Source organism: Mauremys mutica, unplaced genomic scaffold, assembly GCF_020497125.1.
Source record: "Mauremys mutica isolate MM-2020 ecotype Southern unplaced genomic scaffold, ASM2049712v1 Super-Scaffold_100303, whole genome shotgun sequence".
In the NCBI taxonomy this organism is placed as follows: domain Eukaryota; kingdom Metazoa; phylum Chordata; order Testudines; family Geoemydidae; genus Mauremys; species Mauremys mutica.
In genome coordinates this window covers 41,256-68,394 of record NW_025423309.1, presented here as the reverse complement: position 1 = coordinate 68,394, position 27,139 = coordinate 41,256, and the positions used below count along the sequence as shown (strand labels likewise).

The 27,139-nt window shown below is 60.1% G+C and overlaps 1 non-coding gene across 1 annotated transcript; it reads right to left on the bottom strand.

The window, feature by feature from the left end:
- Positions 1 to 9,319: 9,319 nt before the first annotated feature.
- LOC123360784 lies at positions 9,320 to 9,504 on the bottom strand. The gene has a single exon (XR_006576066.1). It is a non-coding gene; the product is annotated as a U2 spliceosomal RNA (small nuclear RNA).
- Between the last annotated feature and the right edge of the window lie 17,635 nt (positions 9,505 to 27,139).

Genomic DNA, 27,139 nt, shown 5'->3' with positions numbered 1-27,139 from the left:
GCAGTGTCCCCCCCCCGCTGTGACCCTCCCACCAGCCCCGCCCCCGATGTCCCCTCCCCCACCCTGTCCGCTCTGCCCGGCCTTTCCCTTCGCCCCCCCGCCTTCCTCCTCCTCCTTCCCCCCCATCCCTGTCCTCAGCACCCTGCCCCCCCGCCTCCTCCTCCCCCTCAGCGCCCCAACCTCCTCCTCCCGCCCCACCCCCGGCATCCTCCTCCCCCTCCCCGTCCTCAGCACCCCCCCTTCCTCCTCCTCCCCCAGCACCCCGACCTCCTCCTCCTCCCTGTCCTCAGCACCCCGCCCCCCTTCCTCCTCCTCCCCCCATCCCCATCCTCAGCACTCCTACCCTCCTCCCCCTCTGTAGGGCCCCGACAGCCCCTTCAAGCCCCCCCAACCTGCCCCCCCGTGTCTCCCCTTCTGTCGTGACCCTCTCGCCAGCCCCACCCCCAGCTGTGCGGATCCCTCAGCCCCCAGCGTCCCCTCCCCAATCCTGTCCACTCTGCCTGGCCTTTCCCTTCGCCCTCCTCCTCCTCCTCCTCCTCCTCCTCTTCCCCCCCATCCTCAGTGCCCCACCCCCGATGACGACCTCCTCCTCCTCCCCCCTGTCCTCAGTGCCCCATCCCCCCCTTCCTCCTGCCCCTCCCCGTCCTCAGCGCCCTGCTCCTAATTGATTCCAACCCATTTCTCCATTGCTGGGCCCCACTTTCCCATCCCCCCCACTGTCCCAGTCCATCCCCAGGGTGTGAGGTTCCTCATCTCCAATCTCTGCTACCCCCCAACCTGTCGGGTTCCCCTTTTCAGCCACTGTGGGGCCCTCCAACCCGCTCCCACCCACCCACTCTGGGCTCTCTAAATCCCACATTCCCACAATGCACCTTGGTAACCCCACCCTCCTCTATCCCTAATCCCCCTAGTCCCTTCCCTTGGGTCCCCCTGGACACCCCAACCCGCAGTCCGGCCCCCACATACATCCCAGTCACTCATTCACACACTGAGCTAGTTCTTCAGGGGCCCCCACAGCCCACCAAACTCCTCCATCCATGAGCCCCGTGGGCCTGTGGCCGGGAAGTGGGGGAAGCTCCCACTTTGGCTGGGCTGGGTGTGGGTGTTAATCTTTTCCTGGCTTGTGTGTGCTGAGCTCACAAACGCTTTTTGCTCCCTCGGGGTGGGGGGTGGTTTGGCCGAAGGTGACGTGGTTTGGTAGCCCGGTGGATGCTGCGTGGTGTCTGGAATGGGGCGTGTGTTCCCATCATGCCCCTTCCCCTCTGCCTGCAGAGCTGAGCACAGACAGGTCTGAGGAGCAGAGCAGGAGCTCTGGGAAGGAGAAGAGCAATATGAAGATGGAGTCTAAGACGAGGCCAGGTGACTTCTGTGGAGGGAGACATGCTGGACAGCGCCAAGGATTGGGGAGACAACCAGGTGTGAGCCCCGGGCTCAGATTTCTAATTGTAGCTGTGATGGCAGAATGGGAGGAGGGTTGAAGCCGGAGCCCTGGGGTGCGGGAGTAGCGAGAAGAGGAGCCTCGCCACCATTGCTTTTTCTATTCCTCTTGTGTTTCATACCAAGGGAAAAGAAGTCACGGGGACGGAGTCCAGCCCTGAGGTGAGATGGAAAGTGAGCGAGAGCAGTGACAGGGTGAATCCTGTTGGTGCCAGGCAAGACCTGCCCAGCTGGGATGAGAGTAGCTGTCTCTGTCAGTGAGAGAAGTGTCTGGTTTGGGAAGGGCTCTGGTCACAGCCCTCCTGGCTCCAGGCAGGGACGTCCCGTTACCTGGGTGTGGGTTTCCGGACTAGCTGTGGCTTCAAGGGAGATGATGTTGCCATTTGCGGGGGCTGATCATCTCTCTGGCCAGGAGTGGTGTGTGCTCCCTAGCAGAAAGTTGGATCCATGAGAGTGACTCCCTGTTCTGAGTTTCTTTCTTCCTCCGAGGTTTCTCTCTCTGTGTTGGTCAACTTACACTCAAACTCTCTCTCTGTCCTTTCATGGACACCTCTCATGTTCAGTTGCCTGCATCCTCTTCCTCTGCTCCCCCTCCCCCAGTCTCCTATGGGCTCAGCTGGGTCTATCTGCCCACGGGCAAGGTCTCTGCCATACTGGGAAGGATGTGTCCTGCCTGCCAGGATAAGGGGGTTGCTCCTCCCACCCCCTACCCTCGGGGAGACCTCATTGCTGTCACTGGGTCACAGCGTGAGTGGCCAGTCATGTCTCAGGGGCTGTGGGGGCTGAGACTGAGAGGGGTGGGCTCGCAGTCATGGCTTTGGGCACAGGAGAAGTGGGGCTGGGATTAGAGATGCCCAGAACCCCCCTTATCACCCGCTAGCTCCATTACTGCATCACCCAAAAGCCTCGCTCAGGGTCCACTGTGCCTCCTTGTGCTGGGCACTGCAGGGACAATCAGAGGGACAGCAGGATGCATGAGGAAATAGATGAGTGTGTGAGGCAGATGGGTGAGGGGGGAGTGTGGCATACATTGGGGATGGATGGGAGGTTGAGAGTTTGACGGACAGCGGGACAGATGGAGAGCTGCAGGGACGGATGGTGACATCACAGGCTGGACTTTTGATGGGTTCAGCTCATGGCCGCTGGCCCTGTCATCTCCTGCCCCCATCTGCCCGTCTGACTCTGCCCCTGTCTCTCACAGGCAGCACTCAGCAGAGTCTGGCCCTGTTGTTACACTGGTGCCTACATCCAGTGCACACCTGTGTGTTATGTGCTCCTGGAGAGCTCAGGCAGGGACAAGCGTGCGGCTCACGGCTGCTGAACCAGCTACTCCAAAGCCTGCCACAGATCTCTCCCTCCTTGGGCAGCAAGACCCTGGCCGGGGGGTTCCCTGTCCCTCCTCGCTGCCTGCTCAGCACAGAGACCGAGGTCACCTGCCTCTGCCCAGCCTCCAGCTGGAGCTGCTCCCGCCCCAAATTGCTGGTATCCAGCCTGGCCGGAGTTGGTGCGATGTCCTAGCGGAGTCCGTTCTTTCTCCCCTGTAGATGACGATTTTCCCCACTGCAGTTAGTTGCTCTTTCTCTGCTTCCCCATAGCCCCTCCCCAGTGATAGTGACCCCTGCTGGCCAGGCACGGGAGTGTCCTGTAGGTGCCTTCTTGTAGGAGCAGTGACTCCTGGTGGCGAGGGGCAGCAATGCCTGGCTTGTATCCCCCCTAGCATTGCTGCAGCGACCCCTGGTGGCCACTGAAGGCAGTTGCCTATGTGACCCCACCACTGCCATTGCGCCTGTGAGTGCTGGTGGGTAGGTGAGGCAGGGCCCTGTATGTATATCAGCCATTGGGGCAGTGCCCTCTGCGTATCCCACTCTCATCTCGGTGACTCGTGTTGCTCAGGTGGGGCAGTCCCCTGTGTGTATTTACTCCCCCCAACCCCTGCATTGGGCCAGTGAGCACTGGTAGCCAGAGGAGTCAGTGCCTGAGGTGTGTTCTCCACCTCCCCCAAGGTGGCAGGGTGCCTGGGTGGCCGTGTCAGGCAGTGCCCTGGGTATCTTCCAACCCCTTTGTGGCAGTGAGCCCTGCTCCTGGTGTGTGTCACTCCCCCACTAGGGATATGCACTGGTGGCCAAGTATGGCAGTGCCCTGTGTGTAGCCCCCTCTCTCCCTGCCCCCGCCCCCCAGGGTGACCAGATAGAAAGTGTGAAGAATCGGGACGGGGTGGAGGGTAATAGGCACCTACATAAGAAAAAGCCCCATATATTGGGACTGTCCCTATAAAATCGGGACATCTGGTCACCCTATCCCCTCTACCCCTGTGCCAGGTATGGCAGGCACTGATCCCTGGCATCCCCGTGGGGCAATACCCTCTGAATATTCCCCAATTGGGGCAGTGACCCCTGCTGGTCGGGTGGGGCAGTGCCCTGTGTGTGTGTTTGTCCCCCCTATTTAGGTAGTGACCCCTGGTGGCTAAGTGAGGCAGTGGCCTTTGATTTCCTCTTCTCTCCCCAGCCCCCTCTCTCTGGGGTAGGGCCCCCAGTTGGGGCACTACCCGATGTGTATCTCTACTAATTGGAGCAGTGACCTCCCTGTGGTGCCCTGGTGTGGCAGTGCCCTATTGGTATCTCCCTCCCCCTCTCCCCACACCATTGTGGTAGTGGCCATTTCAGGCAGTGGCCTGTCTATCATCCCACCACCACCACCATTGCAGCAGTGCCCCCTGGTGGCCATGTGCACCAGTGCCCTGCATGTATCCCCCCAACCATTGCTGCAGTGACCCCAGGTGCCCAGTTTGAGTAGTAGCCTGTGTGTACTTCACCTCTTGGGGCAGTAACGTGTGGGGCCACGTAGGGCAGTGAACAGTCTGTGACGTCTGGGGGCCACGCAGGGCAGTGGCCTGTATTTACCATCTCCTCTGGAGCAGTGACCACTGGTGTCTTGGTGCTAAGATGCAGCCACCTCTGGGGTACATGGTGGGGCTGTTTACAGGACAATGGGGACAGGCCCCCCCCGTTCCAGGAAGTAGGGGAATGTCTGGTGTTCGGGGCAGAGCGTTCCACCTTCTATTGAACTGTGATGCTCTGAGCACCTTTCCCCTGCATGAAGAAGACCCTGTGTGGCTCCAAAGCTGGTCCAGTAGCAGGTATCACCTCACCTGCCTTGTGTCCCTGATATTCTGGCCAGTGTCCAACTTCCCCGTCGCTGTTGGTCCTCAAACCTCCTCCAAGCAACCCCCCCCCCAGTCCCTTAAGCTGCCAAACCTCCCCCGGAGCCCAACCCTGGCGGGAGGGCACCCAACCTGAAAACCCTACAGCACCATGGGAGTGGTAGTGTCCACTGCCTCCATCTCCCACCAGCCAGGACGGGCCCCACAGCACCATGGGAGTGGTCGTGTCTCCTGCTTCCATTTCCTGATAGCCGCTGCCAGGCCCGGCCCAGACTTCCCGTTTCTGGTGCGAGTCCGGCAGCAGATGCTGCCATGAGGTGGGGCTGGGAAGGGTGGTGCTGGTGTCAGGAGAAAGCAGGAGGAGCAGGTGGGGTCTGTGCTCCTGCGGGGAGGTGCTGCCCTTGCTGTGAAAAGGCCCCGCCATTAGGGGAGATGTCATCTCCCTGCCCTGCCACGCTCTGCACCAGCCCCTGCTTGTCATGGGAGCAGGGCTGGCTCCAGGCACCAGTGTAGCAAGCAGGCGCTTGGAGCGGCCAATTCAAAGGGGCGGCCCGTCCGGTGTCGGGGCAGCACGGCTGGGTCTTTGGCGGCAATTCGGCGGCGGGTCCCTCATTCCCTGTCTTAGTCTTTGAGCTGCCGCCGAATTGCTGCCGAAGAGGAAGGGGGGGGGGAGGACTCGCCGCCGCACTGCCGCGGAAGCAGCAGTGTGGCTGAGCTGCCGCCGCCGAGCCACAGCTTGTCCTTTCCCCCCCTCCTGCTTGGGGCGGCAGAAAAGCTGGAGCTGGCCCTGCACAGGAGGAGCAGGCTCCAGTCTGCGGAGCTGCAGCAGGGAACCCCGCAGCAGGGAACCCCGCAGCCCAACGCCTGTCAGGCCCCCCCGTTCTCCAGGCCCCTAATCCCTGCTGCCCCCCCACCCATCAGTTATAGAACAGGAGGCAACTTAACTTCTGCTCACTGTTCCCGGTGGGACTCTAACAGAGCACGAACCGGAGCCACTTCACTTCCATTCGCTGTTCCCGTTATAGACGCACAGTCAGAGCTCTCACAGGCTGGGCAGCAAGGAGCTGGTGCAGGTTCTCTCACCCCAGTGGATATTGCAGCCCTTAGTAGAGAGGTTTGTTCTTTAAACATGGGGTCAGTCTCCTGTGGGGTTGGGCCACGCCCCTAACCCTGTGCCCCCCTCTGCACCCCTAACCCTGTGCCCCCCTCTGCACCCCTAACCCTGTGCTCCCCCCTGCACTCCCTCCAGCACCCCTAACCCCTACATCCCCAACCTCTGGTGCCCCTAACCCTGCACCCTCTCCTGCACCCTTATGTCCCTCACCCCTAACCCTGTGCTCCCCCCGAACCCTAAACCTGTGAGCTCTGGCACCCCTGCATCCCCCTCCTGTCCCCCTAACCCCTGCACCCCCCCTCTGGCACCCAACCCCTGAACCCCCTATGGTGCCCCCAAGCTCTGCACTCCTAACCCCTGCCTCCTCCCGTACCCATAATCCCTGCACTGTGCCCCCTTTTCCCCTAACCCCTGCACCCCCTCCTGTGCCCATTTGGGGAAACTGACCTGGATGCACGGAGTAGCTGGCATTGCTGCTCGCTCCCCCCGCCGCCCCTGAACACTGCTTCTCCACACATCGCTAGGGGGCTGTGAGAGGGGGAGCAAGGAGCAACATCAGGGCTCCCTCCCTCCAGGTCACCTTCCCCACCACTTGGGCTGCATAAGGGGAGGACAGAGAGCAGCAGCCCAGGTGGTGGGGAAGGTGACCTGGAGGCAGGGAGCCCCGATGTCGCTCCTTGCTCACCCCTCACAGCCCCCTAGGGGGGCACGGAGGAACATTGGGGGGAGCAGTATCCGCTCATCACCGCTCTCTCCCCCTTCTCTTCCCCTCCCTCCCCCCCATGTTCCTATGCCGGGAGGGAGCAGGGAGAAATCTGGGCACCATCCCAAGCAGCACTCCCCTGCCAGCCGGGAGCAGTTTCTGACTTTACACCGGCAGCACACACCTCTCTGCTACCATACAGCACCGCCCATGACCACGGTGCCCCTGGGCAATTCCCTGGTGTCACCCACCCCTAAGGCTGCCCTGGCTATGGGCGGCAGAGGGAGTGACCAGACCAGGCGGCCATGGAGAGCTCCAGCCCCTGTTCTCCCCTCCCAGCTTCTAGCAATCAGAGGCCAGGGACATGCTTCCATGCTGATGACAGGTACTGCTTGATAACGATCCAAAGTACCTTCATATTCCTCATCTGAGTCAGATGCCACCCACCGAAGATTGATTTTCCTGTCTAGTGGTTCAGGTTCTGTAGTGTCTGCATCAGCGTGTTGCTCTTTAAGGACTTCTGACAACATGTTTCACACCTCGTCCCTCTTGGATTTTGGAAGGCTCTTCAGATTCTTAAACCTTGGGTCGAGCACTGTAGCTATCTCTAGAAATCTCACATTATACCTTCTTTGTGTTTTGTCAAATTTGCAGTGAAAGTGTTCTTAAAGTGAACAACATGTGCTGGGTCATCACCCAAGACTGCCATAAAATGAAATATATGGCAGAATGCAGATAAAACCATGGAGCAGAGGACATACAGTTCTTCATCAAGGTCTTCAGTCACAAATTAACGTATTATTTTTTTAACGAGCGTTATCAGCATGGAAGCATGTCCTCTGGAATGGTGGTTGAAGTATGAAGGCATATGGATGTTAGCATATCTGGCACGTTAATACCTTGCAACGCTGGCTACAAAAGTGCCATGAGAGAGCCTGTTCTCACTTTTAGGTGACGTATATAAGACACGGGCAACATTATTCTAGTAAATGTAAACAAACTTGTTTGTCTTAGCGATTGGCTGAACAAGAAGTAGGACTGACTGGACTCTAAAGTTTTACATTGTTTTCTTTTTGAGTCCACTTATGCAACAAAAAAAATCTACATATGCAAGTTGCACTTTAATGATAAAGAGATTGCACTGCAGTACTTTATATTTTACAGTGTAAATATTTGTAATAAAACTATATATAGTGAGCACTGTACACTTCGTATTCTGTGTTGTAATTAAAATCAATATATTGAAAATGTAGAAAAACAAAAATAAATTTAAATTGGTATTCTATTGTTTAACGATGTGATTAAAACAGATTAATCATGATTTTTTTAAAGTTAATTGTGTAAGTTAACTGCGATTAATTGACAGCCCTAGATTTGAATTTTTCTGTCACATGCAGGACAAGCTGGAATATCTGTGTCTATTGGGTTTCCGGGAAACCCAAAGCCCGCCCCATGCTAACGCATCCCCCCCCAGCCTAAGGGGAGGTTCCACAGAGCCTCAGGGCTAGTCTACACTTACCGCGCGGGTCGACGCGGTGAGTTCGACTTTCCGGAGTTCGAACTATCGCGTCTGATCTAGACGCGATAGTTCGAACTCCGGAAGCGCTAGTTCGAACTCCGGTACTCCACCTCGGCAGCTGGAGTTAGCAGAGTCGACCTTGGAGCCGCGGAGTTCGGTTCCGCGGCGTCTGGACGGGTACGTAGTTCGAACTAGGGTAGTTCGAATTCAGCTACGCTATTCACGTAGCTGAATTTGCGTACCCTAGTTCGACCCCCATTCTTAGTGTAGACCAGGCCTCAGAAACCCACTAATTGCGGGGGACAACTAATAAAAGAACAGGGACAGGAGTGCGGTCAAAGGGTCATAAGAAGGGAGCCTGACGGGGACACTGAGCAGAGAACCCCGGACAGCGCCCACTGCTCCTCGAAGGCGTCAAGGGAGCCAGCGGATGCCGCCCAGAGGAACTCTGCCCGGAGACGTGAACGGACTAAGGATCGGAAACAAGCCCCACAGTTGCAGGAGCCTGGGGGGAATTGTGCTGTGAAATGATTTCCTGTTCTGACATGTCCCCAATTGCCCTTTTTGCCCTAACAGGCTGCAGCGCAACATCCATGTTTTGCTCCAGCTCATTCCGTCCTTCCAGGGGCCGGGGAAGGGAAATGGCTGCAGTGGAGCCAGTTGAGGGAGGGATTATCAGGGAGTTGCTGGCGGGTTCCCTTTGCGGGGAGAAAGGGCAGTAAATACACAGGGGGTGGGAACTTCAGGGAGGTTGGTCTGGGTGGGAGAGGGCAGGAAATCCCCAGGGTGGGGGACAGGGTGTGACAAACCTGCTGGGATTTGTTTACTGTGAGGCTCCAGCATTTCTCAAATGTGGCCACCAGGGGCTTTTATTGTGGCCACAGCCTCCTGGGCTGTAACTGAGGGAGTGCGGTGGGGCTCAGGCTTCAGGCTTCTGCTCTGGGATGGTGGGCAGCAGGCTCAGTCAAGATACATGGAACGTAGGCTGGGTGGAGAGAAGTCTGTGTAACTCATCCAGTTATTGATATACATGTGACTCAAATATTACCAATCTGTGTGTCCCCCCCCCACACACACACAAACCCCCCCCAACCAACCATCTCCCAAACAGACCCTCAGTCCGGAAAGCATTCATCCCTCATATTGTTAAAAAGATTCAAAGGAAACAAAAGAATCCCAGCTTTTAAAACAATCCTCTAGCAAGACAAAGAAACTCACATCTGTAGACTCAGAAAACACTCCCAAGAAATTTTAACAATATGTTGTTATGAAGAAACTAAAGTGATAAAGAGACCTGATTTTTCAACTACTTTAAAAAAATCTTCTCAAATCAGCATCTTTAGAGTGAAACTTTTTCTGCTTTTTAACCAGACAATTCTCCCCAGAAGGAGAGGCACTGGTTCTGGAGACACTGCAATACCAGGTCAATGCATGGGGTGGACAGAGCAAGCTCCTATTCCATCCCCTTGTTTCAAAAATCAATTTAATATACAGTCCTCAAATAAAGGACCTATCAGATATTAAACTGATAAGAACAGATTTAAATTTTATTAGAGAATATTTAAAATAAACGATACAAAGTGTTTGAAGCGTCAGTTATTGTGTCATTGGGGGTAACATACAGGTTGTGGGGGGATGTTAGCATTTTGGTGTTAGGCAGCATATACATATACACAGTCTGTCATGTCCCCAATGCGGGGTATACGGTGGGAGAGTTCAAGGTACAGCCAGCAAGCAGTGAGGGCACATCACTCATACAAATAGGTTATGGATAGTCGTGGGCGTGAGTAAATGAGCGGACTGGGTAATGGTGATAGGGTGCCCCTCACAGGGCAGAGTTCAGTTTGGTTGGTTCAGGGCTCAGGGGATAAAGTCCAACAGGGGAAGTTTACAGGTCTCTTCCCCCTTGCGGGTGTGTGGAGTCACGCCGGCTCACTCTTGGTATTGACGGTGGCCGGTGACGTGCTCTGTGTAAATGTCTCTGGACCACCGAATAGCGTCCGAGACCATTAGGCATCTCATGAGCCGCGCGTAGCGACGGCCCATCCCACAGGTCCGCAGCACGCGCTCGTTAAGGGGGTCCCAGGCGCCCAAGGCCCCAACGATCAGAGCGTCGGTGTAGACCTCGTAGCCCTTTGCTCGCAGGGTGTCAGCCAGGGGAGCGTACTTTTCGAGTTTGCGGGCTCGGGCTTGGCGGAAGGCCGTGGTCCTATTCTCTAACGGGATCGTCACATCGACGAGGATGATCTTTTTCCGGTCCTCATCCGTGATGACGATGTCCGGGCGCAGCGGGCTGTCGGTGCCGGGGATGGCGCAATTGACAGCGATCTCTCCCAGGTGCGGGGCGATGGCCTTCACCAGGCGGTCCTGGACGGCGTTGTGGCGCAGCTGCCAGGCTCTGCCGTGGGGTCTGCAGCTGCACAGGACGTGGGGCAAGGTCTCCATGGCGTACCCGCACCTCCGGCAGCGTTTGTCCGGGTTCCCGTGGCGGATGGCTCCGTTGAGGGGGACACAGTTCAGCCGGGCGCGGTGTATGAACCGCCAGTCGGCGAAACGGATGAAGCTGCCTGAGGGGAGGAAGTGGTTGCTGGAGTCCCACTTGCTGGTGACCTCGAAAGCCTTGCCCTGGTCCGGCTTTTTCTTCAGGGTGTCCACGTAGAGCGCGCGGGTGGCGGCCTTCAGCGACCTCTCCAGCATGCCTCTGGCTCCAGGGCTGACGATGGTGTTGTCCTCCGTCCCAATCTGCGGTATCAGGACTCCTAGCTCCCGCCGATCTTCGCTCCATACCCAGCGGCAGCCCAGCCGCTTTCCCAGTCGGCGGGTGGCGTTGCGGGCGCGGGTCCACAGCGAGGCGACGTCGCCCCTGAACGGGCCGAATTCTCCATCCAGGGAGCCGCTCAGGAAGGTGGCCACGTCTTGGTCGGAGGGGGGTCTGCCGATTCGCCTCGCGGTGGTGGCGCGCAGGGCGGTCGTCACGATGTTCTTAACTGTGGCGTCCGGGCACGTCAGGAGGCGGAAGGCATGCATGATTACCGCGATGTCGCAGAGGTCTCCCATGCGGGGGACGTTGGCGCCCCCGTGATGGTGAGCGATGTATACGAGCTCGTTGCTGGCGTTCTGGGGTAGGGACAGGCACTTCTTCACCAGCTGCCGGATGTTGTTGTCCGCCTTGTTGAGGGGCACCTTTGCTACGGCGGATCCTCTCAGGACGAAGGTGATGCGGGGGATCAGGAAGGTGTTGAGGGCATTGATTTTCTGCCACGGCGCCAGCAGGGATGCGTCAATCTTGGTGGCGTCCTGCAGGATCTCCCGGATGGTGTCCTCGGGGGTCTGCCGGACGCGGAAGCCCGTTGGCGTGCCGAGGTGCTGGTACGCCTGCCCCTCCGCCATGGGGACAACGGACTCGCCCTGGATAAGGAACTCCATCGTCAGCACTGAGTCCCTCTTGTTCCCGTCAACGTGGAGGGACGCGCACTTCTTGGCGTTGAAGCGGAGTCCTGTCCAGTCTGCGGCTCTCCCAATGGTGTCGAGCATGCCCTGGAGTCTTTCGGGGTCGTCCGCGATCAGGACCAGGTCGTCCACCTAGGCCAAGACGCTCACTCTCTCGCCATGTAGGTCGAAGCCGTCAGTGCCATCGGAGATCGCCCGCAGGAGCGGCTCCATGGCGAGGTTGAAGACGATGGGGCTGAGGGGGCAGCCCTGCTTCACGCCGCTGCGGATAGGAATCTCGGCGGTCTCTCCTTCCACCGAGCGGATGGTGGTGCTGCAGCCCTCATAGAGTTCCCGGATCAGGCGAAGGAAGGTCTCCGGCATCCCGAACTCCCGTAGCGTGCTGAAGATGTGGTGGTGGGGGATGGACCCGAAGGCGTTGGCCAGGTCGAGCCATGCTACCGTGCACTGCTTCCGCTCCCTCCTGGTCGACTGGAGGACGGTCTGGAGCAGGAAGTTGTGCTCGTAGCACCCCTCCGACGGCATGAAGCCCTTCTGGGCCGGGCTGATGGCTCCCCCTGTCGTCGCCCACTCCGTGATCCTGGCTGCCAAACAGCTGGCGTACAGTTTGTACATCGTGGAGCAGAGGGAGATGGGTCTCCAGTTGCTGGGGTCGTCTCTCTCGCCCTTTTTGTGGATCAGGACGGTCATGGCCTTCTTCCAGGAGGTGGGCGACCGGCCGAAGCGCCGACACAGGTTAAAGATGCCGGAGAGCACGAGGCAGCCGGGGTCTCGCTTCTTGAGGAGGCCGTAGGGGATGCCATCTTTTCCGGGCGCGGTGTTTTTGGTTCTGGAGAGCCGCGCCGACACCTCTTTGGGCGTGAAGTCGGCCTCTAGACCGTCTGCATTGGCGACGCGGGGCAGCGGACGGAGGCACTCCGGGTGCTGCGCGTCGTTCCTGGGCGTGCCGCCGAATACTCCGAGGAAGTAGCGGTAGAGGCGCTCGGGCGGGATCGTGCAGTATGACGGGGGACCATCGAGGACCTCTCTTACGGCCTTGAGGCGGTTTGATCTGTACAGCTTCTGGATCCTTGAAGCTGCTGCCGGGTCGTAGCGGTGGCTGGCATTCCTTCTTCCAGTTCCTCTGGAGGAGGTGGCGCGACTCGGGGCGGGTCGTCTGAAAGCAGGCCAGGTGGTCTCCTGGTTAGGCGTCCTCTTGGGGGCAGTCTCTGCCGCCAGCTCCTGGGTGAGCCTGTTAACGAGCAGATCGAATTCCTCAAAGGAGGCTGCTGCCTGGAGCTTCTCGATCCAGGTGGTCTGCCAGGGTGTGGCTGGCCTAGTCGTCGACCGCCGGTCCTCGTGTTCCTCGGCCTGTGTGGGTAGTGTGTCTGCAGTTTGGTTGATAGGTGGCCTCGTTTGTGGCTCGGGGGACCTCTCGGTCGGCCCCTGAGGTGTAGACGCCGGTGGGGTAGTAGCATTGCTGGTTGACGGTGTGACTTGGTTCGGATCGGTGCGAGTAGGGGCGGTGCCTGGGCTTCCGCGTGCGGCCGTCGTCCGAGGGGTTGTTGTGGGGGCGTGCGACCGTCTGGTGGTCGGGGTTGGCCTGGCGTCTCTTGGGGCCGTGCCGGTCTGTCTGGCGATGGGGGTCTGGTGCTGTGGTCTGGTCGTAGCGGCGGGGCCTCCAGTGGTAGCAGTGTGTGGGGCGGTCTGAGGAGTGGTCCCCGCTCCTCTGGTGGGTGAGGTTCGCAGGGCAGGCTGGGGAGTTACGTTGGTGACCCTCGTGGCTGGTGCCCGCAGGGTGTGCCGGGAGCCGGCATTGGTGCCGCCAGCGGCAGGGTCTCGTGCGGCCACGCGTGGTGGAGCGCTGACCCTTCTTGGGGCGGGGTCACATTGGTTGGCGGGGGCACTGAGACGCCTTAGATCAGAGAACTTCCGGGCGACTTGGGTGGATGTGAAGGGGTTCCAGTTGGTAGGGGCTCAGTCAGTGTTTCTCGCTGTGGTAGTCGTTGTTTTGGCGGCAGTGCCCTGGTCCACCAGCTCGGGGGCTGGAGTGGGTTCCCGGGCGGCAGTCGGCGGGGTCGCTCTGGCTCTTTGTGGCACGGGAGCAGTGGGCTGGGGCACAGGGTGGCGGGGGACCGGGGCCGGGGTTGTTGTTGTGCGGGCCTTCTTGCAGCTGGTCTGGTGCGTCTTGCATTTCTTCTGGGACTCGAAGGGCAGGCTGCAGAGGGCACAGCTGAAGGCGGTGGACCGGCCGTGGCATCTCCTCAGGTGTCTGGTGAGCCCTCCGAGGCGAGGGAAGCGTCGAGGCAGCGGGCAGATGGGGCAGATGAGCGCGTCTGTAGTGAGGGGGTATTGGAGGTAGACAGTGTCTGGGGTGGAGCAGCCATTTTGTGGAGCGTTAGGGCCCTCTTGGTCATCCTCCGTCGCACGGCTGGTGGTGGGGGGGGGCATCCTCCAGCAGTAGCTGTGTCCCTTGAGTATTTGGGGTTTCTCCCAGTGGCTGGAGTTCCTGGGAGGCGTGGGTGTCCTGCAGGGGGTTGCCCCTCGGCGGCGGGGGTTGCTGGGGTGCAGGAGGTGTATCCGGCGGCCGTAGGAGGACGGGGGAGCCATCTCGCAGCGGCTGGGGCTCCTGGGGTGCAGGAGGCGTGTCCGGCCATCGCAGGAGGGCAGGGGGGTCATCTCGCAGCGGCTGGGGCTGCTGGGGTGCAGGAGGCGTGTCCGGCCATCGTAGGAAAACAGGGGAGTCGTCTCGCAGCGGCTGGGGCTCCTGGGGTGCGGGGGGTGTGGTCGGTGAGCGCAGGAGGACGGGGGAGGCGTCTCTCGGCAGTTGGGGCGATCGACGGTCGGCGGTCAGATCTCGCGGGGTCTGGAGCGGCACGTTCGCGGGAGGGCAGGCTCCTGGTTGCTGAAAAACATCAAGGAGCTCCCCAGGTGCCGCGAGTGGCGGCGCCTGGGGCTCCCGACAAGAGTCTCCCGATAGGCCGGGCGGCAGCGGACCAGGCATGTCGCGAGGCTCTCCGGGCCGCTCGGAAAGCGGCAGCCAGGGCAGGGGGCAGGGATCCCCCCGGCCAGAGGGGCGGCGGCAGGAACGTGCGGCAGAGCCCCTGGGGCAGCAGTATATGGGGTGTGGGGCAGGGATCCCCCGGCTGCTCCGGCCAGAGCATATAGCGGGGCTCCCCAGGCCGCACAGGTGGCTGGGGCGTGGGGCCGGGATCGCCCAGCGGCTCAGCCGTTAGCGGCTGGAGCACGTAGCCGGACACCTCAGGCCGCCAGGGCGGCGGCGGTAGCCGGGACGAGGGGCGGCAGTCCCCCAGCGGCTCGGGCAGCGGCCACTGGGGCGCAGAACAGGAGTCCCTGGGCAGCCCAAGCAGCGGCGGCAGCTGGGGCTCGGTGCCGGGACAGGGGTCCCCCAGTGGCACGAGCAGCGGCAGCACGTCGCGGGGCTCCTCGGGCCGCCCAGGCGGCGGCATCCGGGACGTGGGGCCGGGATCGCCCAGCGGCTCAGGCACCGGCCGCTGGGGCGCGGGGCAGGAATCCCCAGGCAGCGGCGGCGGAGGCGCGCCGAGGGGTTCCCCGGGGATTGGCGATCGGGCCGCGGGGCAGGAGTCCCCCGGCGGCCCCAGCAGCGGCGGCAGCGGGAGCACGCCGCGGGGCCCCCCAGGGAGTGGTGATCGGGCCGCGGGACAGAAGGCCCCCAGCGGCTCCAGCAGCCGCGGCGGCAGGAGCACGCCGCAGGGCTCCCCGGGCCGCTCTGGCGGCGGCGGCCGGGGCGCGGGGCTGGGATCCTCCGGCGACTCGGGCGGAGGCGGCTGGGGCATGGGGCAGGGGTCCCCAGGCGGCCCAAGTAGGAGCGGCACGCCGGGGGGCTCCCCTGACCGCCAGGGCAGTGGCAACTGAGGCACGTGGCGGGGCTTGGGACAGGGACTCTTCCGCGTCTCAGGCAGTGGCCCGAGCATGCGGTGGGGCTCCCCGGGTAGTCCCTGCAGCAGCGGCGCAGTGCAGGGAGCTCCCGGTAGCGGGGCTGAGGGGGGGTCCCCCCTGGGGGTCCGGGGCTGGGGTGTAGTGGGGCACTTACCCATGAGGAGTAGCGGTTGGTCAGTGGGCGTCTCCTCCTGCAGTTGAGGCGGGCGGGAACGCGCTCCAGCTGGGATCAACCATCGCCAGGCTTCAGGGGCCTCCAGCTGCGGGGGGTGCTCTTTCTGTGGCTGCTGGCGCTCGGCAGTCGGGTCGGCTCCTTGCAGCTGCTGGTCTTCAGGGAGAGGTTTCTCGGGCTGTGGGTGTTGCTGAGTATCCAGGAGTTTGTCTGGCGGCAGGCGGATAGCAGGGCAGCCCACTGGTAACTGGGGAGCATGACGCCTGCTCCCCCGTGTGGTGGGGTCTCGCTCTGTTGGTCTTGGGATGCGGGAGCTGATTGCTGTAGCACCTCGGTCTCCGGACTTCCTGGCTCGGGAGCCTGTGCAGGGCAGCAGAGTGCTTCTGGACAGGGGTTGGCTCCCTGGGCCGTAGTGCAGGAGCCACAGGGTCTGTCTTATGAGACATTATTAGGTCCTCTCAGTATGTATCTCATAATAAAAGAGATTAAACTGATAAGAACAGATATAATTTAGACACTACGCTTGATCTTAGCTCCAAGGAGCCGAGAAGCAATGCTGAGAGTTTCGGATGCTAGGCAGCCGCTCTTCCCCCACTGCTTTCTACTTCAGCACGAGGAGCTCCCAGACACGCACCAAACACCATTCACGAGGCTTTGATAACTAGGTAACTCAAAGTGATGATCACTTCCCTGAAATGACTCCACTGGAAGAATTCAAAGCAAGAGCCCTTAACACACAATTCTGTTCAAAGACAGAGACGTCTTTCAGCCGCCTTCCTCTTGCTGGTTTCCCTGTGCATGCCTAATTTGCATAAACCCACCCACTGACATGTGACTAACAATCTCTCACTGTTAACTCTTACAGCAAAACAGGCCAAAGAAAGCCTATGCAAGCGCTATCCCGCAGCCCCAATGCTCTTTTCTGCTCCTTCTCAAACGTACAGTCATCAGGCACACACAAGATAGTTTTGCTCCATACCAGTCCAGTTCCTTGTCTAACCACTGCACACACATGGTATAACCCTACCCTGAGCTGATTCCCGACTTCTGCGCTCAATACAGAAAAACGAGAATTGAAAGAGAAACTATGCAGGGAAGTTTTCCTCAAATTGCACTTCACTCCCCAAGGGCCTTTCGGGGTCTTCTATGGACTTCAGATTCCATTTGATTGCCAAGGTTTATGGTCTTATTAATTAGCCATCTCCTAATGCAAGGATGCTGCATGTCAGCCTAAAGATCGATTTTCCAAAAGAGCTGAGAAACAGAACTAAAGCTGAGCACGAGGTGTTACATTTACGTGAGCATCCAGAATCTGACTGTGCCCTGGCAAGTTCAATGCTTCCGAAAGAAATCAGAAAATAAGGAGCCCGTCAGGGCCCCCTGCTAGCACCCAGATCTAGTCAATCTGCAGGGAAATAAGGAAAAGGCGATGAATAAAGAAGTCAGGAAATAACAAGCAAATGAAGAGGTTTCTGTCCAGTTTACCATCTTCTCAGCTACCAATCAAAGTTAAAGACCTAAAGTCGACCTATCGCCATAAGTACAGGTGGTTGAATGGAAGTTAAAAGGAGCTGCTGTGGCAAGTGTTAGGAGCCTGCAAGCAGCATGCAGATCGTTTAAAAACGCCGCAATTAGAGGCTGCGACAAAGTTCCTCCTCTACCTTGGTGGGTCCTCAGCTTATTGGCAGATTTGCTCACCTCAGTGATCTTCCCCCTCTGGTGGAACCCACAGTCTGGGTCAACTCCTCCTGTGTCTGATCAGGAGTTGGGAGGTTTGGGGGGAACCCAGGCCTGCCCTCTACTCCGGGTTCCAGCCCAGGGCCCTGTGGATCGCAGCTGTCTATAGTGCCTCCTGTAACAGCTGCATGACAGCTACAACTCCCTGGGCTACTTCCCCATGGCCTCCTCCCAACACCTTCTTTATCCTCACCACAGGACCTTCCTCCTGGTGTCTGATAACACTTGTACTCCTCAGTCCTCCAGCAGCTACACCCTCACCCTCTCAGCTCATGGGGCCTCTTGCTCCCAGCTCCTCACACGCACACCACAAACTGAAGTGACTCCTTTTTAAACCCAAGTGCCCTGATTAGCTCTGCCTTGATTGGCTGCAGGTGTCTAATCAGCCTGTCAGGGTGCGGAAAGCCCTAGGGCGGGTGCAAGGAAGTTTTGGGCCCTAGGTGAAACTTCCACCTTGCACCCTCCCACCCAGCTAACTGCACCTGTCCTTTCCCCCACCCCCTGCAGCTAACTCAGCCCCCCACCCGGGGAGCCCCCCTGCAGCAATTACTCCCCCCATCCCCCCGTGGCAGCTAAACCTGCCTGGGGAGACTTCCTCCCCACCCCACCCCCTGCCACTGCAGCTTACCCTGCCTGGGGAGACCTCCTGCAGACATGGGTGGCAAGTTTGTAGAAATTTTGGTGGTGCCCAGAACCCGCCCCCAACTCTGCCCCCCCAAACTCTGCTCCCACCTGCCTAATGCTCTGGGAGGGGGCTCGGGAGGGGGAGGTCTGGGGTGCAGATCCTGGGCTGGGGATTAGGGTGCAGGAGGGGTGCAGGCTTTGGGATGGAGTTTGGGTGCTGGGTGCAGGCTCTGGGCTGGGGCAGGGGTGGGTGTGCAGGAGGGGGTGAAGGGTGCAGGCTTTGGGACGGAGTTTGGGGTTGGGAAGGGGTATGTGGGAAGGGGGAGGGGGTGCACCTTGTGGGGAGGGAGTTTGGGGATAGGAGGGAATACAGGGGTGAGGGCTGTGGGGCTGAGGATGAGGGATTCATGATGCAGGGGGGCTCAGGGCTGGGTCTGAGGATTAGGGTGCAGGGGTGAGGGCTCAGGGCTGGGGCAGAGGATTAGGGTGCGGGGGGATGAGGGGTTCATGCTGCAGGGGGGCTCAGGGCTGGGGCAGAGGATTAGGGTGCAGGGGGATGAGGGCTCTGGCTGGGGATGAGGATTAGGGTGCAGGGGGATGAGGGCTCTGGCTGGGGCTGAGGATTAGGGTGCAGGGGGATGAGGGGTTCATGCTGCGGGGGGGGGCTCAGGGCTGGGGCAGAGGATCAGGGTGCAGGGGGGGATGAGGGCTCTGGCTGGGGCTGAGGATTAGGGTGCAGGGGGATGAGGGCTCTGGCTGGGGCTGAGGATTAGGGTGCAGGGGGATGAGGGGTTCATGCTGCAGGGGGGCTCAGGGCTGGGGCAGAGGATTAGGGTGCAGGGGGATGAGGGCTCTGGCTGGGGATGAGGGTTTGGGGCATTGGGGAGGCTCAGGGCCAGGGGAGAGACCCAGCTCCAAATATTGCTGGAGCAGGGCCCCCAGTCCTGAATATTCCTGGAGCCCGGGCACCGCACACAGATATAACCTGCCGCCCCTGCCTGCGGAAGCTAAGCCTGCCTGGGGAGCCCGCCCCAGCTCACCTCGGCTCCACCCCCTCCACTGAGCACCCCGGCATCGCTCTAATTCTCCTCCCCGCCCAGGCTTGCGACGCCGATTGGAGGAGAATTAGAGCTGGGCTGTGTGCTCGGCGGAGCAAACAGAGTGGAGGTGAGCTGGGGTGGGGAGCTGTTTCCCTGTACGCCCCCATTGCCCCGTTACTGCGGACAGCCCTCCCCGCACGCCCCCCCACCCAGCTCACCTCCGCTCCACCTCCTCGCCTGAGGGGGCTTTTAGACGCCTCCAACCACTAGGCGCCCTAGGTGGCCGCCTAGTTTGCCTAAATGGTTGCACGGGCCCTGGTGTTCACAAGCAGTGTGAAAACGTGCAATTCCCGCTCACACTCCACAGGGGCAGCACAGCTCCGGGGTTCTCTGGAATCGCACAATAATGCTGGCTTTGTTCCCACAGCACCTGGAGCTTTGCACAGTGAGACATGGGGGTGCTGCAGCCCCCGCCGCAGCCCTCGGTCCCGCACCTCTGCTTCTCTGCAGGGAACTTGTTATGCCACGAGGGGGTGCAGGGAGACTGTGCAGGAGACCCAGGCCCACACCCCGAGCACTGCAGCTCCAGTGCTGTGTGCGGGATTCATTTCTGCTCTCTGATAAAACTGCCCCAGGCTCCTCTGGCCAACTAATATTTGTCCAGGCTCCCCGGCGCTGTTAGTATCTGTCCAGAGCTCTCGCCAGCCCTGCCCCAGGAGAGCTGGGCGCTCGCCCTGCTCTAGGAGAGCCAGGCAGGCCCTGAGCACTAGACGGTGACCCTAGGCCAGTGGTGCCAGAACAATCTGTATAGTGGGGGGGCTGAGCCACTGAACCAACTGTAACCCCTGGGTGTGATGGAAACCACGTCAAGCCAGGGGCTGCTGCAGCCGCCCCAGTTCCAGCCCCTCTGCCCAGGCAGCTCCCCCAGCCTGACACACACACCCAGCCCCTGCACCCGCCCCACCCCAGGGCTCCTCAGCCCAGAGGGGAGCCCCCCGGCTGAGTGGGGAACCAGAACCCCCCAAAATTACCCTGGGACCAGCATGATCTGCCTCCGCCCTGCCCTGCTCCGCACGTATTCGGAGTGAGTCAGTTTCCCTGTCCCAACATGTGTCCTGCCCTGTGTCTCTTCTCCTCCCCAGTTCCCTCCAAACCAGCCCATTTCCCTGCACCCCAGGCTGGGTCTCTGCCAACCCCCCTTCTCCCCTCCTGCCCCCAATATCTCCCTGCCCCTACAGGTCTATAGGGCTGGATCCCTCCCTCCCCCCTTCTCCCCTCATTTCCTGCCCCTGCAGGTCTATGGGGCGGGGTCTCTCCCTTCCCCCTTCTCCCCTCATCCCTTCCCCCGATATCTCCCTGCCCCAGGCTGTCTATGGGGCTGGGTCTCTCCCTGAAGCCCCGCCCCCAGCGCGGGGCTCACAGACAATCCCCGCCCAGCGGCTGTGACGTGCGCTGGGGCTGTGACGTGCGGTGACTCATTCACTCGAGACCAAAACGACAGAAGGTGTCACGTGTCCATGAGCGGGGTTATGCAGATGAGCAGTGTCGGGAGGCAGGACAGGGAGCAGCGAGAGGAACCGAAGGAGCCCGGCAGAGAGAATTCTCTGTGTGTGGACAGAATCCGGTGTGGGGAGTTCGTGCTGTGAGTCCCTGCACCGGAGTCACTTCGGGGCAGTGATTGCCACTGAGCTACGTAGTGACGAATGGGGTGTGGTGCCTAGTGGGGAGCAGCTCATGGTGATAAGGTGCCCCTCACTCCCGACCCGCAGTCCCTGCTATCCAGTCCTGACCTGCAGACCCACAGCTCTGCCGGTGCCCCTCACTCCCGACCCGCAGCCCCTGCTACCCCAGTCCTGACCTCCAGACCCACAGCTCTGCCGGTACCCCTCACTCCCGACCCGCAGCCCCTGCTACCCCAGTCCTGACCTCCAGACCCACAGCTCTGCCGGTGCCCCTCACTCCCGACCCGCAGCCCCTGCTATCCCAGTCCTGACCTCCAGACCCAGAGCTCTGCCGATGCCCCTCACTCCCGACCCGCAGCCCCTGCTATCCCTGTCCTGACCTGCAGACTCACAGGCTCTGCCGGTGCCCCTCACTCCCGACCCGCAGCCCCTGCTATCCCAGTCCTGACCTGCAGACCCACAGCTCTGCCGGTGCCCCTCACTCCCGACCCGCAGCCCCTGCTATCCCAGTCCTGACCTGCAGACTCACAGCTCTGCCGGTGCCCCTCACTCCCGACCCGCAGCCCCTGCTATCCCAGTCCTGACCTGCAGACTCACAGCTATGCCAGTGCCCCTCACTCCCGACCAGCAGCCCCTGTTATCCCAGTCCTGACCTCAAGACTCTGCTAATGCCCCTCACTACTGACCCGCAGCCCCTGCTATCCCACTCCTGACCTGCTGTGATGGAGTAGGGGCTGTCTGTGTGGGGGTTGGGAGAGCAAGGGAGGATTTTAGGTGAGGGACAGGTATTCAGCCTGTACCATGAGCTAGGCGGCGGGAGGGGAGGTCAACACCTTTGCCCGGGGAGCTAGACAAAGCCAGGAGCTGGCTGGAGGGGGTTGGGTCAGTTTCGGTTTGGGGCTTGGGGGGGAGAGTTCAGGGAATCCTATGCTGGGATCCAAGCACCCTGAACCCCAGAAGGACTCGATTGAGGGGTCCTGGTTGTGCTGTAGCCTGTGCTCCTGTTGTCCAATAAACCTTCTGTTTTACTGGCTGGCTGAGAGTCACTGTGAGTCCCAGGAAGAGGGGTGCAGGGCCTGACTCCCCCACACTCCGTTACAACTGGTGGCAGCGGCGGGACCTACTGCACCCCGTGGACGGCACTTCCTGCAGTAAGTGACTGGGGAGCAGCAAAATGAAGGGGGAACTGATGGGGACCAGGTGGGCTGAAGAGACAGAAAGAGACAGTTTCAGGAGGCGATTAACGCCTGGGAGTGTGTGACCAGAGAGAAGGACTTTGCAGTAACAGGGTCCCCGGGAGGATTGTAGGAGCAGTCCCAGGGGCGGAGGAGTCTGCAGCTCAACCCTGGCAGAGAGGGGGTGACCTGAAGAAGGGCTGGTGCACGAGGGGTCTCCCTGGAACCGGTGGGAAGCTGAGAGCACAGGCCGGCGAGTGGCCAGCAGGAAGATGTATGCTAAGCACCTTAAGAGCGACCTGGTGGAGCTGTGCAGGCAGAGGGGGCTGCGCATTGGGAGGTCCACCAAAGACCAGCTAATTGCCCAGCTGGAGGAGAAGGATCGCTTGGGTGAACCGAGCCCTGTCCCAGAGGGAAACCACCCAGCGGACACAGTGTGGGCCCCGGGGCCTGACATGACTGGGAGGGGCCAGACTACTGCCGAGGACACCACGAGACCCTGCCCACCTATACCTAGGGGAGGGGTTGGGGGAAGCCCAGCGAATACCGAGGGCACCTGGACCCTGGCGGCCAGCAGGGGATTGTCCCGGTGGAGCTCCCCGTCCCTGGAACAGATGCGGCTGGAATATGACAGGGAGGCGCTCGAGTTAAGGAGGCAAGAACTGAAGGAGCGGGAGAACCAGCGTAAACACGAGGAGAACCAGCACCAGCGTGAGCTGGCACTGGCCCAGCTGAGAAGCAGCGGGGCCCTGGCTGCGGTGAGTGAGGGGGGACCCAAGCCTACAAAGAGCTTTGATAAGAGCTTCCTGGCCCGGCGTAAGGAGGGGGAGGAGATAGATACCTTCCTGACGGCCTTTGAGAATGCCTGCGAGCTGCACCAGGTTGACCCTGCAGACAGGATCCCGTTTCTCACCCCCTTACTGGACTCCACCGCCATGGAGGTGTACAGCCGAATGAAAGGGGCGGAGACAGGGGACTACGAACTGTTCAAACAGGCCCTGCTCTGTGAGTTTGGGCTGACTCCTGAGATGTACCGGAAGAGGTTCCGGAGTCAACATAAAACCCATGAGGTCACATACCTACAACTGGTCAACCGGGCGCAGGGGTATGCCCGCAAGTGGACAGCCGGGGCCCAAACTAAAGAGGACCTGCTTGACCTATTCATACTGGAGCACCTTTATGAGCAGTGCCCCTCTGACCTGAGGCTGTGGTTGATGGACCAGAAGCCGGAGAACCCGCAGCATGCAGGCCAGCTGGCCGACCAATTTGTGGACAGTCGGGCAGGGGATAACAGGGAGGAGTCTCGAAGGAGCAGGCCTGCCTCAACGCAGAGAGAAAGTCACCATGGGACCTCCCAGCGGGGGCCTATGGAGAACCCCCAGCAAAGGGGAACATCCAGCGTCAGGTCCATCCGACCCACTCGAGGGGACCCACGAGACATGGGCTGCTATCACTGTGGCCAATGAGGCCACATAGGGGCCCAGTGCCCCAAGCTCAGGGACAGACCGAGCAGACCCAAACCGCAGAGGGTTGACTGGGTAAAGACCCAATCAGATGAGGGGCAACATTCCCAGGAAAGGGGGGCTGGCCGCGTACCACCTGCGAAGGAGGGAGGAGGGCCCCAGGTCTGCTCCTCTGGGGGGCTGGATGCTCCAGACTCCGGGTTTTTGGTTTACAGGGTGGGCACGGGGCTTCCCCTCCGGAAAGAGTGCCTTGTTCCCCTGTAGGTGGATGGGAGGAAGGTCACTGGGTACTGGGACACGGGCGCAGAGGTGACGCTGGCCCGGCCCGAGGTGGTGGCCCCAGATCGGATGGTGCCCGACACCTACCTGACCGTGAGGGGTGTGAGCGGGACCCCATTCAAGGTGCCCGTGGTGAGGGTGCACCTGAAGTGGGGGGCCAAGGAGGGCCCCAAGGATGTGGGGGTACACCCACATTTGCCCACGGAGGTGTTAATGGGGGGGACCTCGAGGACTGGCCAAGCAACGCCCGGGGTGCCCTGGTCGTGACCCGTAGTCAGAGTCGGCGCAGGGCACTGCGCCCTGACAACGGGGAAGGTACTCTGCCCGAGGTGCCGGACCCTAACCTGGTGGGGAGGGAACGCCCAGGGACACGACCCAGAGAGGCTGCTACCTCAGTCCCAGCTGGTGAGAGAGAGCAGGTCCCCATCCCTGTCCCAGCTGCCGAGTTCCAGGCTGAGTTGCAGAAAGACCCCTCCTTGCAGAAGCTCAGGGACCGGGCTAACCTCAGTGCAGTACAGACCATGAGGAGAGGTTGCAAGGAGAGGTTCCTGTGGGAGAAGGGGTTCCTGTACCGAGAATGGGCTCCCCCCGGGGAAGTGGAGTCATGGGGGATCAGGAGGCAGCTGGTGGTTCCCCAGAAGTTTCGCCACAAGCTCCTGTACCTGGCCCATGACATCCCCCTCGCAGGGCACCAGGGAATCCGGCGTACCAGGCAGAGGCTGCTACAGAACTTTTACTGGCCTGGGGTCTTTACCCATGTCCGGCAGTACTGCCAATCCTGTGACCCCTGCCAGTGGGTGGGGAAGGCCCAGGACAAGGGGAAAGCAGCTTTGAGGCCTTTTCCCATCATAGAAGAACCTTTCCAGAAGGTGGCCATGGACATAGTGGGACCTCTCAGCAAGGTGATCCGGTCGGGGAAGAAATACATCCTGGTGCTGGTAGATTTCGCCACTCGCTACCCTGAGGCGGTGGCCTTGTCCTCTATCGAAGCAGACACCGTGGCAGATGCGCTGCTGACCATTTTCAGCTGGGTGGGGTTCCCCAAGGAAGTCTTAACGGACCAGGGGTCCAACTTCATATCGAGCCTGGTCCAGTCCCTGTGGGAGAAATGTGGGGTCCGGCACAACTGGGCCTCAGCGTATCACCCCCAGACCAACGGGCTGGTGGAGAGGTTAAACGGGACGCTAAAGATGATGCTAAAAACATTTAGGAACCAGCACCCACAGGACTGGGACAAGTACTTACCTCACCTGCTGTTCGCGTACAGGGAGGTACCCCAGGAATCTACCGGGTTCTCGCCTTTTGAACTGTTATATGGGAGGCAGGTAAGGGGGCCCCTGGACCTGCTGAGAGACGAATGGGAGGGGAAGGCCGCTCCCGATGGAGAGTCGGTGGTGGAGTATGTCCTGACCTTCTGTGAAAGACTTGCCGAGCTCATGGGCCTGGCCAGGGAGAATCTGGCCCGAGCCCAGAGGAAGCAGAAGGTCTGGTATGACTGCACGGCGCAGGCCCGCGCCTTCGCCACCGGGGACCAAGTGATGGTTCTCATCCCCGTGAGGAAAAACAAACTCCAGACTGCCTGGGAAGGGCCCTTCAAGGTTATCAAGCAACTAAATGAGGTAAACTATGTGGTGGAGCTGTCTAACCGGGCTCATCACCGCCGGGTGTACCATGTGAATATGATGAAGCCATACTATGACAGGGGGAATGTGGTGTTGGCCGTGTGTGGACATTGGGAGGAGCCGGGAGATGACCCTTTAGTGGATCTATTCCCGGGGACAAAGGCTGGTTCCCCCCTGGAGGCGATTCCCCTCTCTGATCAGCTGACCCTGGCCCAGCAGGCTGAGATCAGAGGGGTGCTGCATCTGTACCGACAGCTGTTTTCCAACCAGCCCGGGCACACTAATTTGACTGTCCACCAGGTGGAGACCGGGTCACCCCCCCCCCACTCCCCATACGATGCTCCCCTTTTCGGGTCACAGGAAAAACTGCCCAGGACCTAGAAAGAGAGGTCAGGGACATGCTGGCTTTGGGGGTGATCCAGCCATCTTCCAGCCCTTGGCCCTCGCCGCTGGTCCTGGTCCCCAAAAGGGATAGGTCGATCCGGTTCTGTGTGGACTATCGAAAGCTCAATGCCATCACTGTATCTGATGCCAACCCCATGCCCAGGCCTGACGAGCTCCTAGACAAGCTGGGAGGCGCTCGGTACCTCACCACCATGGATCTTACAAAGGGCTACTGGCAAGTGCCGCTGGACGCAGTTGTCAGGCTGAAATTGGCCTTTATCACCACTCTGGGGCTCTATGAGTTTCTGACCCTGCCCTTCGGCCTCAAGGGAGCACCGGCCACCTTCCAGCGTCTGGTGGATCAGCTACTGAGGGGGATGGAGAGTTTTGCCGTGGCGTATATTGACGACATCTGCATCTTCAGCGAGACCTGGGAGGACCACATGTCCCAGGTTAAACAAGTGCTGGACCAACTCCGAGAGGCTGGGCTAACCGTAAAGGCTGAGAAGTACAAGGTGGGGATGGCTGAAGTATTTTACCTGGGCCATCGGGTGGGGAGCGGCTGCCTAAAGCCGGAACCAGCCAAGGTGGAGGTGATCAGAGACTGGCCCGCTCCCCAAACCAAGAACCAGGTCCAGGCCTTTATTGGGATGGCGGGGTACTATCGAAGGTTCGTGCCCCACTTTAGCGCCATAGCCGCCCCCATCACTGAGCTGTACAAGCAGGGGAAGCCAGACAAGGTGGTCTGGACCAAGGAGTGCCAGCAGGCTCTCCAGGCGCTGAAGGAGGCTCTGCTCAGTGGCCCAGTTCTGGCAAATTCAGACTTTGACAAGCCCTTTATGGTGTTCACTGACGCCTCAGACACGGGGCTGGGGGTGGTGTTGATGCAGGAGGATGAAAAGGGGGAGAGACACCCCATCGTGTACCTGAGCAAGAAGTTGCTACCCCGGGAGCAGAACTACGTGGCCATCGAGAAGGAATGCCTGGCCATTGTGTGGGCCCTTAAGAAACTGGAGCCATATCTCTTTGGGCACCACTTCACCATGTACACAGACCACTCTCTCCTGACCTGGCTGCACCAGCTGAAAGGAGCCAACGCCAAGCTCCTGAGGTGGAGCCTGCTCCTGCAGGACTACGACATGGACGTGGTCCACGTGAAGGGAAGTGCCAACCTGATAGCAGATGCCCTGTCCCGGAGACGGGGCCCTGAACTTCCCCGGGTCACTGGACAGAGTGACCCCGCTCAGTTCAGTCTCAAAGAGGGGAGAGATGTGCTGGAGTAGGGGCTGTCTGTGTGGGGGTTGGGGGAGACGGGGAGGACTTTAGGTGAGGGACAGGTATTCAGCCTGTAACCTGAGCTAGGCAGGGGGGAGGGGAGGTCAACATCTCTGCCAGGGGAGCTAGACAAAGGAGAGAGCCGAGTGGAGAGGGAGAGTCAGTTTCGATTTGGGGCTGGCTGAGGGGAGTTCAGAGAATCCTAGGCTGGGATCCAAGCACCCTGAACCACAGAAGGGCCAGATTGAGAGGTCCTGGCTCTGACCACAAGCTCTGCTGTAGCCTGTGTTCCTGTGTCCAATAAACCTTCTGTTTTACTGGCTGGCTGAAAATCACTGAGAGTCCCAGGAAGAGGGGTGCAGAGTCGGACTCCCCAGCACTCCAAGAGCCAGCGGGGATCAAT